We start from the raw sequence: 13,429 nt of genomic DNA on the forward strand, positions 1-13,429 counted from the left end.
CATACTTGGAACTAAAGCACTCCTCAGCAAATGTAAAAAAACAGAAATCACAACAAACTGTCTCTCAGACCACAGTGCAATCAAATTAGAATTTAAGATTAAGAAACTCACTCAAAACCACAAAACTACATGGAAACTGAACAATCTCCTGAATGGCTACTAGGTAAATAACAAAATCAAGGCAGAAATAAAGATGTTCTTTGAAACCAATGAGAACAATGACATAACATACCAGAATCTCTGGGACACATTTAAAGCAGTGTGTAGAAGGAAATTTATAGCAGTAAATGCCCACAAATGAAAGGAGGAAAGATCTAAAATCGACACCATAACATCACAATTAAAAGAATTAGAGAAGGGGGAGGGACAGCATTAGGAGATATACCTAATGCTAAATGACGAGTTAATGGGTGCAGCAAACCAACACGGCACATGGATACATATGTAACAAACCTGTACATTGTGCACATGTACCCTAAAACCTAAAGTATAATAATAAAAAAAGAAAAAAAAAGAACTAGAGAAGCAAGAGCAAACAAATTCAAAAGCTAGCACAAGGCAAAAAATAACTAAGATCAGAGCAGAACTGAAGGAGATAGAGACACAAAAAAACCCTTCAAAAAATCAATGAATCCAGGAGCTGGTTTTTTGAAAAGATCAACAAAATTGATAGAATTCTAGCAAGACTAATAAAGAAGAAAAGAGAGAAGAATCAAATAGATGCAATAAAAAATGATAAAGGGGATATCGCCACCAATCCCACAGAAATACAAACTACCTTCGGAGAATACTATAAACACCTATATGCAAATAAACTAGAAAATCTAGAAGAAATGGATAAATTCCTGGACACATACACCCTCTCAAGAATAAACCAGGAAGAAGGTGAGTCTCTGAATAGACCAGTAACAGGTTCTGAAATTGAGGCAATAATTAATAGCCTACCAACCAAAAAAAGTCCAGGACCAGACGGATTCACAGCCAAATTCTACCAGAGGTACAAAGAGGAGCTGGTACCATTCCTTCTGAAACTATTCCAATCAATAGAAAAAGAGGGAATCCTCCCTCTTTTTATGAGGCCAGCATCATCCTGCTACAAAAGCCTGGAAGAGACACAACAACAAAAAGAGAATTTTAGACAAATATCCCTAATGAACATGGATGCAAAATTCCTCAATAAAATACTGGCAAACCGAATCCAGCAGCACATCAAAAAGTTTATCCACCATGATCAAGTTGGCTTCATCCCTGGGATGCAAGGCTAATTCAACATACACAAATCAGTAAACGTAATCCATCACATAAACAGAACCAAAACCACATGATTATCTCAACAGATGCAGAAAAAGGCCTTTGACAAAACTCAACAGCCCTTCATGCTAAAAACTCTCAATAAACTAGGTATTGATGGAACATATCTCAAAATAATAAGAGCTATTTATGACAAGCCCATAGCCAATATCATACTGAATGGGCAAAAACTGGAAGCATTCCCTTTGAAAACCAGCACAAGACAAGGATGCTCTCTCTCGCCACTCATATTCAACATGGTGTTGGAAGTTCTGGCCAAGGCAATCAGGCAGGAGAAAGAAATAAAGGGTATTCAATTAGAAAAAGAAGAAGTCAAAGTGTCCCTGTTTGCAGATGACATGATTGTCTATTTAGAAAGCCCCATTGTCTCAGCCCAAAATCTCCTTAAGCTCATAAACAACTTCAGCAAAGTCTCAGGATACAAAATCAATGTGCAAAAATTACAATCATTCCTATACACCAATAACAGACAAACAGAGAGCCAAATCATGAGTGAACTCCCATTCACAATTGCTACAAAGAGAATAAAATACCTAGGAATCCAACTTACAAGGGATGTGAAGGACCTCTTCAAGGGGAACTACAAACCACTGCTCAACAAAATAAAAGAGGACACAAACAAATGAAAGAACATTCCATGCTCACAGATAAGAAGAATCAACATCATGAAAATGGCCATACTGCCCAAGGTAATTTATAGATTTAATGCCATCCCCATCAAGCAAAATGACTTTCTTCACAGAATTGGAAAAAACTAAAGTTCATATGGAACCAAAAAAGAGTACACATAGCCAAGACAATCCTAACAAAAGAACAAAGCTGGAGGCATCACCCTACCTGACTTCAAACTATACCACAGGGCTACAGTAACCAAAACAACATGGTACTGGTACCAAAACAGATACACAGACAAACAGAACCGAACAGAGCCCTCAGAAATAACACTACACATCTACAACCATCTGATCTTTGACAAACCTGACAAAAACAAGAAATGGGGAAAGGATTCCCTATTTAATAAATGGTGCTGGGAAAACTGGCTAGCCATATGTAGAAAGCTGAAACTGGATCCCTTCCTTACACCTTATACAAAAATTAATTCAAGATGGATTAAAGACTTACATGTTAGACCTAAAGCCATAAAAACCCTAGAAGAAAACCTAGGCAATACCATTCAGGACATAGGCATGGGCAAGGACTTCATGGCTAAAACACCAAAAGCAATGGCAACAAAAGCCAAAATTGACAAATGGGATCTAATTAAACTAAAGAGCTTCTGCACAGCAAAAGAAACTACCATCAGTGTGAACAGGCAACCTACAGAATGGGAGAAAATTTTTGCAATCTACCCATCTGACAAAGGGCTAATATCCAGAATCTACAAAGAACTCAAACAAATTTACAAGAAAAAAACAAACAACCCCATCAAAAAGTGGGCAAAGGATACGAACAGACACTTTGCAAAAGAAGACATTTATGCAACCAACAGACACATGAAAAAATGCTCATCATCATTGGTCATCAGAGAAATGCAAATCAAAATCACAATGAGATACCATCTCACGCAGGTTAGAATGGTGATCATTAGAAAGTCAGGAAACAACAGATCCTGGAGAGGATGTGGAGAAATAGGAAAGTTTTTATACTGTTGGTGGGGGTGTAAATTAGTTCAATCATTGTGGAAGACAGTGTGGCAATTCCTCAGAGATCTAGAACTAGAAATACCATTTGACCCAGCAATCCCATTACTGGGTATATACCCAAAAGATTATAAATCATGCTACTATGAAGACATATGCACACGTATGTTTACTGCAGCACTATTCACAATAGCAAAGACTTGGAACCAACCCAAATGTCCATCAATAATAGACTAGATTAAGAAAATGTGGCACATATACACCATGGAATACTGTGCAGCCATAAAGAAGAATGATTTCATGTCCTTTGCAGGGAAATGGGTGAAGGTGGAAACCATCATTCTGAGCAAACTATCACAACGACAGAAAACCAAACACCACATGTTCTCACTCATAGGTGGGAACTGAACAATGAGAACACTTGGACATGGGGCAGGGAACATCACACACCAGCACCTGTCATGGGCTTGGGGGCTGGGGTAGGGATAGCATTAGGAGAAATATCTAATGTAAATGATGAGTTGATGGGTGCAGCAAACCAACATGGCGCATGTATACCTATGTAACAAACCTGCATGTTGTGCACATGTACCCTAGTACTTAAAGTATGATAATTAAAAAGAAAAAAAAGAAGACAGAAAGGAAAGAAAGAAGGAAGAGAAGACTACAAAACAACCAGAAAACAAATAACAAAACAGCAGGAATAAGTCCTTGCTTATCAATAATAATGTTGAATGTAAAGGGACTTAACTCCTCAATAAAAAAGACATACAGTGGATGAATGAATAAAAAGAAAAACATGACCCAATGATTTGTTGCCAATGAGAAACACACTTCACCTATGAAGGCACACATAGACTGAAAATACAGGGATGGAAAAGGATATTCCATGTCCATGGAAATCAAACAAACAGCAGGAGTAGCTGTATTTATATCAGACAAAATAGATTTCAAGACAAAAACTATAAAAAGAGAGAAAGAAGGTCACTATATAAAGATAAAGAGATCAATTCAGCAAAAGTATATAACAATCGTAAATACATATGCACCTAACACGGGAGCACTCAGATATATGTTATTAGAGGTAAAGAGGGAAATAAACCCCAGTACATCAATAGCTGAAGATTTCAACACCCCGCTTTCAGCATTGGACAGATCTTCCAAACAAAATCAACAAAGAAACTTCAGATCATTATCTGCAGATCCAGATATAATCTTGTATTTGGAAAAACCTTGGGACTCCACAAAAAAACTATTAGAACTGATAACAAATTTAGTAAAGATGCAAAATACAAAATCAACATACAAAAGTCAGTAGCATTTCTATATGCCGACAGCAAGCAATCTGAAAAAGAAATCAAGAAAGTAATGCCATTTACAATAACTAAAAATAAAATTATATATCTAGGAATTAACTAAAGTGAAAGATCTCTACAATAAAAGCTATAAAACACTGATGAAAGAAACTGAGGAGGACATCAAAAAATGGAAAGATATTCCATGTTCATGGATTAAAAGAATCATTATATTTTAAATGTCCATACTACCCAAAGCAATATATAGATGTAATGCAATCCCTATCAAAATACCAATTATATTCTTCACAGAAATAAAAAAAAAAATCCTAAAATTTATATGGAACAACCAAAGATCCAGAATAGCCAAAGCTATCCTAAGCAAAAAGAAAAGTGGAGGAATCACATTACCTGTCTTCAAATTATACTACAGATCTATAATAATCAAGATGGTGTGATACTGGCATAAAAACAGACACATAGCCAGAGGAACAGAATAGAAAACCCAAAAGTAAATCTATACATCTACAATGAATTCATTTTTCACAAAGTTTCCAAGAACATACATTGCAGAAAAGGCAGTCTCTTCAATAAATGATGCAGGGAAAATTGGATATCCATATGCAGGAGAATGAAACTTGACTCCTATCTCTCACCATATAAAAAAATCAAATCAAAATTAAAGACAAATCTAAGACTGCAAACTATGAAACTGCTAAAAGAAAACTTTGGGGAAACTCTCCAGTACATTGGACTGAGCAGAGTTCTTAAGTAATATCCCACAGGCACAGGAAACCAAAGCAAAAATGGACAAATTGGATAACATCAGGTTAAAAAGCTTTTGCACAGCCAAAGAAACAATGAAGTGAATAGACAACCCATAAAATGAGAGAAAATATTTTCAAACTACCCATCTGACAAGGGATTAATAACCAGAATATATAAGGCACTCAAACAACTCTATTGGAAAAAATCTGATAATCCAATTAAAAATGGGCAAAAGATCCAAATACACATTTCTCAAAAGAAGACATACAAATGGCAAACAGGCATATGAAAAGGTGCACAACATCATTGATCATCAGAGAAATGCAAATCAAAACTACAATGAGATGACATCTCACCCCAGTTAAAATGGTTTTTATCCAAAAGACAGGCAACATTGAATGCTGGTGAGGATGTGAAGAAAAAGAACCTTTGTAGACTGTTGGTGAGAATGTAAATTATTTTCACTATGGAGAAGAGTTTGGAGGTTCCTCAACGAAAAAATAAAAACTAAAAATTGAGCTACCATATGATCCACAATCCCACTGTTGGGTATATACCCAAAAGGAAGGAAATCAGTATGTCAAAGATACATCTTTACTCCCATGTTTATTGCTGCACTATTCACAATAGCCAATATTTGGAAGCAACCTGAGTGTCCATCAACAGATTAATGGATTTTTTAAATGTGGTATATACATACAATGGAGTACCACTTAGCCATAAAAAAAGAATGGGGCCAGGTGCAGTGGTTCACGCCTGTAATCCTAACACTTTGGGAGGCCAAAGCAGGCAGATCACTTGAGTTCTAGAGTTCGAGACCAGCCTGGCCAACATGGTGAAATCCTATCTCTACGAAAAATACAAAAATTTTCTAAGCATGGTGGCACATGCCTGTAATCCCAGCTACTTGGGAGGCTGAGGCCTGAGAATCGCTTGAACCTAGGAGGCGGAGGTTACAGTGAGCTGAGATTGTGCCACTGCACTTCAGCCTGGGCAACATAGCAAGACTCTGTCTCAAGAAAAAAAAATGGGATCCTGTCATTTGCAGCAACCTGGATGGAACTGGAGATCATAATGTTAAGTGAAATAAACCAGGCACAGAAGGACAAATTTCACATGTTCTCGCTTATTTATGGGAGCTAGAAATAAAAACAATTGAACTCATGGAGACAGAGAGTAGAAGGATGGTTAACAGAGGCTGGGAAGTGTAGTGGGGAATTGGGGGAAAGTGGGGATGGTTAAGGAGAACAAAAGCACAGAAGGAATGAATAAGACCTAGTATTTGCTAGCACAACAGGGTTAGTATAGAAAAAAATTAATTCTATATTTTAAAATAACTAAAAAAGTGTAATTGGATTGTTTATGACACAAAGATAAATGCTTGAGGTGACAGACACCCCATTTACCCTGATCTGATTATTACACATTGCATACTTGTATCAAAATATCTCATTTAACCCATAGATATATACACCTACTATATAACCAAAAAGTATATATAAATAAAAATGAAAAAATAGGTTATATATTTCCCGGTAAATAAAAACTGACATAATCACTATCAAACCATCCTGCCATATAAAATACTAAAATGAGTCCTTCAGGCCAAAATGAAAGCATACTTGATGGTAATTCAAATCCATGTAAAGAAATAAAGAGCACCAATAAAGGTAAGTACATTAGGTATTTGATATGGTTTGGCTGTGCCCCCACCCAAATCTCATCTTGTAGCTCCCATAATTCCCAGGTGTTGTAGGAGGTACTCAGTGGGAGATCACTGAATCAAGGGGTTGGATCTTTTCCGTGCTGTTCTCATGAATAAGTCTCATGAGATCTGATGGTTGTAAAAACAGGAGTTTCCCTGCACAAGCGCTCTCTTTTTGCTTGCTGCCATCCATGTAAGACGTGACTTGCTCTTCCTTGCCTTCTGCCATGAGTGTGAGACCTCCCCAGCCACAACTCTTAAGTCCATTAAACCTCTTTATTTTGTAAACTGCCCAGTCTCAGGTATGTCTTTATCAATGGTGTGAAAAATGGACTAATACAGTATTATAAAAGATGTTTTAAACACACTTTTCTATCTCTTTCCTTCTCCTACCTGTTTTAAAAGATAACAGCATAAATCAATTATAATAGCTGCGTGAATGGGTTTATAATCTGTAAAGATGTAATTTGTATGAAAATACTAATACAAAGAATGGTGACAGGAAGATAGATATATTGGAGTAAAGTTTTTGTATAATACTGAAGTTGTGTTAGTATAAATCCAAACAAGATTATTTTAAGCTAAGATCAAACTAACTGTAATACCCAGATAAATCAGAAAGAAAATAACTCCAAAAAGAGTAAAATAAACAGCAATCAAATTTAAAAGGTACACTAGGAAATATATATTTAACACAATAAAAGAAAGACTTGAGGAACAAAAAATATATGACATATATAAAATAATAAACAAAATAAAACATGTATATCCTACTTATAAATCAAAAGGCAGAGATAGTCAGAATGGACCCTCCCCCCAAAAAAAATCAACTATACCACTACGTATGTACTGTCTACAAGAGACAAACTTTAGATCAAAAGACACAAACAGGTTGAAAGTACAAAGATTTTTTAAAATATGCCATGCATGAAGTAATCAAAGAGAGCTGGAGTGGCTATACTATGAGACAAAATAGATTTTAGGACAAAAATTGTTACTTGAAAAAGTACATTTTATAATGATAAGAAGGTCAATCTATCAGGTATATATAATGATTATAAATACATATGGCCCTAATAACAGAACCCCAAAAATATGTGAAGCAAAACTTACAGAATTGAAGTGAGATATGGATAATTCAAGAATATAGTTGGAGATGTCAATACTCCACTTTCAATAATAGAATGAACAACTAAGCAGAAGATCAACCAAGAAAGAGAAGACTTAACTAACACTATAAATTAACTAGGCCTAACAGACTTCTAGAGAACATTCCACCCAAACGCAGCAGAATATACATTCTTTTAAGTGCACATGAACATTCTCCAAGATAAACCATATATTATACCATAAAACAAGCCTCAGTAAATTTTAAAAGATTAAAATCATACAAGGCCAGACACAGTGGCTCATGCCTGTAATCCTAGCTACTTGGGAGGACGAGGACGGTGGATCACCTGAGGTCTGGAGTTCGAGACCAGTCTGGCCAACATGGCGAAACCCCGTCTCTACTAAAAATACAAAAATTAGCCAGGCATGGTGGCACATGCCTGTAATCCCAGCTACTTAGGAGGCTGAGGCAGGAAAATCACTTGACCCAGGAGGCAGAGGTTGCAGTGAGCCGAGACCATGTCATTGCACTCCAGCCTGGGCCACAGGAGACTCTGCCTCATTAAAAAAAAAAAAAAAATATATATATATATATACAAAATATATTCTGCAATCACAATGAAATTAAAAGATAAATCAACAGAAAAAATTTAGAAAAATCAGAAATATGTGGAAATTAAACAACACATTCTTAATTAACCAATGGATTAAAAAAGAAATTAGAAAATACTTTGAGATAAGTCCAAATGAAAACACAACATACTAAAACTTATGGGATACAGGAAAGCAATGCTTAGAGGAAAATTTATTGCTATAGAGGCCTATATTTTAAAAACAACAAAGGTCCCAAATCAATAGCCTAATTTTCCACCTTAAAAAACTACAAAAAAGGGCAAACTATACCCACACCAAGCAGAAGGAATGAAATAATAAAGATTAGAGAGATGTTAATATAATGGAGAATATAAAATGATAATATAAAAATGACAGAAAAATAATTTAAAGGTTGTTTTTTCAAAATATCAACAAAATTGATAAGCTTTTAACTAGGTTGACCACATTAAAAAAAGACTCAAATAACTAAAATAAGTAATGAAAAAGGGGACATTACAATATAGATTATCTATATTATCTAATATATTAGATACATTAGATAAAATATCTAATATATATTTCTACTATCTATATATCTAATATACATATATATTATCTAATACAAATGGGCACATTCTCAGAAAGGCTTAAATATCAAAACTACTTTGCTACCATGTTTACTGCAGTATTATTGTGAATAAATAGCCAAGATATGGAAATAACCTAAGTATCCATCAACATAACTCTCAGGATGGAAAAGTGGCTATAAAGAAGGCATTCCTCAAAAACATTGAAAGGCAACCTGCTGGCATCTGGGTAAAAAGACTAAAATCATGGTTAAGTAATGGACACACTGAAAGTTTGGGAGGAAAAGCTGGGGCGAGAGATTATTTGAATAATTAGTGTATCAAAAAGTTTCTGGCTGGGCGCGGTGGCTCACGCCTGTAATCCCAGCACTTTCAGAGGCCGAGGCGGGCGGATCACGAGGTCAGGAGATCAAAACCATCCTGACTAACATGGTGAAACCCCGTCTCTACTAAAAATACAAAAAATTAGCTGGGCATGGTGGCGGGCACCTGTAGTCCCAGCTACTCGGGAGGCTGAGGCAGGAGAATGGCGTGAACCTGGGAGGCGGAGCCTACACTGAGCCAAGATCGCGCCACTGCATTCCAGCCTGGGCGACAGAGCGAGACTCCATCTCAAAAAAAAAAGAAAAAAAAAGTTTCTGCATGTATTGGACATCCAGAAAAGCACATGCATGCCCACGGAATGATGCATGTAATATACAAACTGTCCAGACTTTACCTTTTGTTTTTTTATTATGAAGTATGCAAAGAAACAAGAAAGTATGGCTAGGAGAAATTAAAATAAACTGCTACTAAGGAAGCACAGATATTGGACCAAAACTTTAAATCAACTGTCTTAAAAATGTTCAAAGAGCTAGGGGAAGATAGGTCAATTGAAATTTTTCAGCCTGAAGAAAAGGAAGAAGAATGAAGAAAAATTTATAAAGCCTCAGAGACCTGTAAGACACCCTTAAGTGTACCACTTATGCATGGTGGGAGCTCCAGAAAAAGAGGAGAGAGAGAAAGGGAAAGAAAAAATATTTAAAGAAGTAATGGCTGAAAATGTTACAAATTTGATAAAAGAAATGATTGTACACATTCAGGAAGCTCAACAAACTCCAAAAGAATAACATAAAAGATCCACACTGATACATGGCAATAAAACTTTCAAAACAGAAAGACATTTTGAAAGAGAAAATCTTGAAAGCAGCAAAAAAGAAGTGATTCCTCACATATAAAGATATTGAAGGTGAACAGCCAATTTCTCAGCAGAATTCATGGAAGTTAGAAAGCAGTGAGACAACATATTTACAGTTGAAAAAAATACCATCAACCAGAAATTCTACATTCAGCAAAACTACCTTTCAGAAATAAAGAAGAAATTAAGACATTCCCAGATAAACAAATCCTAAGGATTTCATCTATAGTAGGCCTGCCATACAAGAAATTCTAAAAGGATATCCTGAAGTAGAAATGAAAGATATAGTAACTTGAAGCCATACGAAGAAATAAAAAAATACTGGTTTTGGTATCTATATAGGTGATTTAATAGCCAGCATTGTATTTTTGGTTTGAACCTCTTTTTATGTATGATTTAAATGATGGACGTACAAAATAATTATAATAAATCCATGTTAATAGGCACACACTGTATAAAGATGCTATTTGTGACAACAATAACACACACAAAAAAGGAGAGACAGACATGTATTATATAAGAGCAGAGTTTTGTATACCATTGAAGCTAGGATGGTTTTAATTCAAAACAGGCTGTTATAAGTTTAGGAGGCTAATAGTAATCCCTAAGTAACCACTAAGACAATAAATAAAAATACATATACAGAAAAGGAATGAAAAAGGAATCAACATGATACACTATAAAAAAAATCAACTAAACACAAAGGATGGTAGTAATGGAAGAACTGAGGAACAGAAAACACATAACATATAAAAATAAATAGCAAAATGACAGAAGTCCTTCCATAGCAGTAATTACTTTAAATGTAGATGGATTAAGCTTTCCAATAAAAAGACAAAGATTGGCAGAATAGATTTTTTAAAATGTGATCCGACTATATAGTGTGAGATTCTTTTTAGTTTCAAAGACATTAATAAGTTGAAAATACAACCATGGAAAAAGATATTCCATGCAAATAATAACCAAAAGAGAGCTGGAGCTGCTATACTAATATCAGACAAAATAGACTTTAAGTCAAAAACTGTTATGAGGAATGAAGAAGTGCATTGTATATTGATAAAAGCGTCAATTAAACAAGAAGACTTTATTTCTTCTTGTTTATAATATTTATTTATAGAAAATAATTATTTGTAGAAAACAACAAGCTCAAATTATATGAAGCAAACATTGACAGATTTGAAGGGAAAAGCAGACAGTTCTACAATAATAGTTGAAGATTTTAATACCCCACTTTTTTTGTGTGAAATAGGGTGTCACTCTGTGGTCCAGGCTGAAGTGCAGTGGCACAATCACGGCACAGACAGCCTCAACCTCCTGGTCTCAAGCAATCCGCCCACCTCAGCCCACCAGTAGCTGAGACCACAGGTGCACACCACCACACCCGGCTGATTTTTTGTGTTTCTCACTTTCAGTAATGAGTAGAACACTAGACAGAAGACCAGTAAGAAAATATAGGACTTGAACAACACTATCGACCAATTAGACCTAACACATTTGAAAAACATTCCACCCAACAATAGCAAATACACATTCTTTCCATGGAATATTCTCCAGGATAAACCATATGTTAGGCCACAAAACAAGCCTTAATATATTTTAAAAGATTGAAACCATACAATGTATCTTCTCTGAACACAGCAGAATGAAGCTAGAAATCAATAAGAGAAGGAAAACTGGAAAATTCATACATATTTGGAAATTAGACAACATACTTTTAAACAACCAATGTATCAAAGAAAAAAAATCAGAGAAAATGAGAAAATATCTTCAGGTGAATGAAAACATAACATCAAACACTTGAGATATGCAGCAAAAGCATCAGCTCAGAGGGAAATTCTTAACTATAAAACAGCTACGTTAAAAAAAAGATCTCAAATTAATAAATCATCATTTTGTAAAATACATACATACCTATAGATACAGACACATAGATTTGCATGGGGGTATTTCCAGAAGGATAAACATCAAAATGTCAATAAAGGTTATCTCTTGAGTGTTTGGGAATTTTTTTCTTTATGTTTTCTTTTTTATATTTCTATGATTATTACATTTAAGTTTTAAAATGGAAAAATAAATCTCCAAAACCAATAGCCCTTTGAAGCTACAAGCCATAGCCCAAGACCTATTTTACTCTAAACACAGTATCCAATGGTGTCATGCATTTTTAAATAAATAAGGTAGATAATTCATAAAGTGACATTCAATAAGCACTTCTCGAGCACCTATTATGTTCTAGGCACTGTTACATAATGACTTTACTTCAGTGTGCTTACATTCCCCTTTCCATTCTTAAGTATGGTGTCAAGTGTATCCACTCTCCCTGTCACACTTCGATCACAAGTATTTGAACTTGGATTTTAAGTCTCATTTCTAATTGTTTAATGCAGTTAAATCCCTACTAAAGGAATATCTGGCATCACACTACCAACCCTTGGCCTGCCTCAGTGATTTCAGGCTTTGCAAGGTCAAAGTAGTATGTCTCATCAATCACCACCTCTGTACTGGCCTACTCCTGAAAGTAGACAGCCTACTGACTCTGAGGCGCATTCTTAAGGTTGATTGCAAAGGGGGAGGGCCAGATCTCAAAAACGGGGCCCCACTGGCCGACACCATCAAATACAAATTCTCCACTTGCTAAATATTCCTTCTGGTATCTTTCTCCCACTTTCCTTACTCCCTTCCTTTCTGGAACTCTGATTTGGCCTCCTTCTAACTCGCCTCTCTGCTGTAAGACCACTAGATGGTGCAGTTTTAGAACCCATTCTCACTGGATCTTCTCTCCTCTCTCTGGCTCTCCCGCCACAGATCACATGTCTAATTCAGCAAGAAAACACCTTGGGGCAGGTGTTTCCACTGCCAAGATAGCTATACCCAAAGGGGATGGCAATAGCAACAACCTCTGTTCAGGTTTGTGGTCCTCGTGCAACTGGTTGTGTGTTCATCTGCTGACATTTGGAGGTGCGGTGGGGGATGTTAATCAGAGGAGCAGTACCTGAGAGAGGGCCTCTTTCTCACACACTGCCGAGAACCTCCGCGAACAAGGAAGAGGGTAACACTCTAGGTGGCGATGCACAGAGCCCCGTGGTCTGGTCGCTCGGCAGGGTGAGGAGAAGCTCTAACTGCCAGAGCCTGAGAATCGCCTCTTCTCAGGACATGGCATAGTTCCTGTGCTCGCTTGCGCGCTGCAGGGTCAGCTGACTGCCGTCCCTCCACTTACAACAGCGGGACGGCCACTCGCCCTG

At 36.2% G+C, this 13,429-nt stretch overlaps 1 protein-coding gene across 1 annotated transcript in view; it reads right to left on the reverse strand.

Annotated features, from left to right (window-relative positions):
* Window positions 1-13,424, reverse strand: part of IGSF11 (immunoglobulin superfamily member 11) — a 225,951-nt gene extending 212,527 nt beyond the window's left edge. The window contains exon 1 of the mRNA XM_055259510.2: window positions 13,180-13,424. The gene's annotated coding sequence lies outside the window, so the exon portion shown is untranslated. The remainder of the gene's footprint in view (window positions 1-13,179) is intronic.
* Window positions 13,425-13,429: the final 5 nt, after the last annotated feature.

This window comes from Symphalangus syndactylus, chromosome 21 (genome assembly GCF_028878055.3).
Source record: "Symphalangus syndactylus isolate Jambi chromosome 21, NHGRI_mSymSyn1-v2.1_pri, whole genome shotgun sequence".
Lineage (NCBI taxonomy): Eukaryota > Metazoa > Chordata > Mammalia > Primates > Hylobatidae > Symphalangus > Symphalangus syndactylus.